This window comes from Rutidosis leptorrhynchoides, chromosome 11, assembly GCF_046630445.1.
Source record: "Rutidosis leptorrhynchoides isolate AG116_Rl617_1_P2 chromosome 11, CSIRO_AGI_Rlap_v1, whole genome shotgun sequence".
NCBI lineage: Eukaryota > Viridiplantae > Streptophyta > Magnoliopsida > Asterales > Asteraceae > Rutidosis > Rutidosis leptorrhynchoides.
Window position 1 is genome coordinate 352,103,878 of NC_092343.1, and position 2,616 is coordinate 352,106,493.

The window sequence follows — 2,616 nt, forward strand, 5'->3', positions numbered from 1 at the left end:
TAGCGTTAAGCTTTGTTTAAAGATTTCCCTGTGGAACGAACCGAACTTACTAAAAACTACACTACTGTACGATTAGGTACACTGCCTATAAGTGTTGTAGTAAGGTTTAAGTATATTCATTCTATAAATAAATAAATGTCTTGTGTAAAATTGTATCGTATTTAATAGTTTTTCCTAGTAAAATATACACTATTTCATATACGCCTCGCATAACATCAAGTATTTTTGGCGCCGCTGCCGGGGAACATAAACGCCGAAAGCGCAACGCTAAAAATAAAAAAAAAGTTTTTATAAAAGTTTTTGTTAAGTTCTTTTTATAAATATAAGTTTTAAAAATAATAAAAATATAAAAATTCAAAAAGAAAGAAAAATACATTTATATTTTTAAGAGTTTATAATATTTATAAGTATTTTTATTTTAGTTTTAAAATTAAATTTTTATTTAAGTTATATTTATATTTTATGTATAATATAAAAAGTAAAAATATAAAAATATAAAAAAAAAACTGAACCTGTAAAAATCGACCCCTTTTGAGCTGAAATTGAACCCTCCGCGACTCGTGGAGCATTTGAACTGGACGATACCGCGCTCGCGGAGGTCTTCTGACAGGTCAAACCTAGGACTGCAATTAATACGAAATTAGGGTTTAAAATTTTATTATTATTAATAATTAGGGTTTTAATTAAATAAAATTAGTTTTAGTTTTATTTTAATTTGTATTTTTAAGTTATATTAAGTTTTAATAAATTATAAAATTAATAGTTTTATAAAATAAATAATATAAAAATAATATTTTTATAAAAATTATATTTTCATAAACTTTAGTTTTATTTTTTATATTTCGTACCTTTTTAATCGTTTCTTGTAATATTTTTAAATTTTTTTCGCTCGTATTTAATTTAAGACATAGTTTTTTGCCGTAGTTATTTTATTTCTAGATTTTTAAGATTTGCCGTAAAATCCCTTAAGTGCTTTCTCTTAGACTAAGATTTAGGTGCTTTAGAATTTTACGATGCTACAAATTTTAGTTTCTTTTTAAGTTTCGACGCGCTACTTTCTTATCTTTTATTCACCGACATTTTTCGACGCGCTCTTTTTCTCTCTTATTTCTAGCCATTCTAGTTTTTAGGACTTAGAATTTTCTCTATTTCTTATCTAATATTTCTTTTAATTTCAAACGAAAAATTGTTTTAAGTGGTTAAATTGATAGACATCAAAATTTTCTGGTTCTTAGTAATAGTTGGATTTGTACGTGGACCGGGTTATTGGAGCCAAACAGTACTCAATTATATTGAGACCAAACGAATCCTGCCCCTCTGCTGGATCTTTTGGCTATTCGAAACGTGAGCAAAATCAGAAAAGTCTATTAATTGGATAACTTATATAATTTTTCTTTCTTTTTAAAAACTAATAGGATATTCAGTGAATGCACCGAGCAAAACGTTCACCACCTTTTGTACGTTCACCACCTGTAACTCGATCAAGACATCTAGCAAATATTGTCGCCGTTGATTTTTCTTCAGAATTATCATCCAGTCGACCAAGTACTCCAATTCAAATTTCCGATAATCCATTTTTTGAACCCGACCTCACAATTGAGAATCCGGAGAATATTCAAGGACAATTCGTAGATCCTGAACCATTAATTTTTCCTCTGGAACCACCAATCATTCAAACAGAGATTGTTGAGGAACCAACCATTAAATCAGAATCCTCTAGTGATTCAGATTCAACAAATTCAATCATGGAAAATCTGGAACCTCTAAGTATGGAAGACCGAATGAGAGCTAAACGCACTGGCCAAGGTCACGCAATTACTCATCCAAACATTAATGCGCCAGATTATGAAATCAAAGGACAAATTCTACACATGGTGACTAATCAATGCCAATTTAGTGGTGCGCCGAAGGAAGATCCAAATGAACATCTTCGTACCTTTAATAGGATCTGCACTCTATTTAAAATAAGAGAAGTGGAGGATGAACAGATATATCTCATGTTATTTCCCTGGACATTAAAGGGAGAAGCCAAAGATTGGTTAAAATCGTTACCTGAAGGGGCGATTGATACATGGGACGTTTTAGTTGAAAAATTTCTTAAATAATTCTTTCCGGCATCTAAAGCCGTGAGACTTCAAGGAGAAATTGTTACGTTCACACAAAAGCCAAATGAAACTCTATATGAGGCATGGACAAGATTTGAAAAGTTATTGAGAGGATGTCCGCAACATGGTTTAGACACTTGTCAAATAGTACAAATATTCTACCAAGGATGCGACATCACTACAAGGAAAGACATCGATATAGCAGCTGGTGGTTCCATTATGAAGAAAACCGAAACTGACGCTTATAAGATTATTGATAATACTGCTTCCCACTCACAAGAGTGGCACCAAGAAAAAGATATCGTTAGATCATCTAAAGCAGCTAGAGCCGATTCTAGCCATGACTTAGATTCCAATTCTGCAAAGATAGATGCTGTCGAGAGACGAATGGAAAAGATGACTAAAGATATCCACTCAATACGAATTAGTTGTGAGCAGTGTGGAGGACCACATTTAACAAAAGATTGTCTCAGTATTGAACTAACAATGGAACAAAGAGAGAATGTTTCAT

General features: G+C 31.6%; 1 non-coding gene across 1 annotated transcript; it reads right to left on the minus strand.

Moving 5' to 3' along the window:
• Nucleotides 1–2,129: 2,129 nt before the first annotated feature.
• On the minus strand, nt 2,130–2,236 carry LOC139879081 (small nucleolar RNA R71). Its single transcript, XR_011769933.1, has one exon. It is a non-coding gene; the product is annotated as a small nucleolar RNA R71 (small nucleolar RNA).
• Nucleotides 2,237–2,616: the final 380 nt, after the last annotated feature.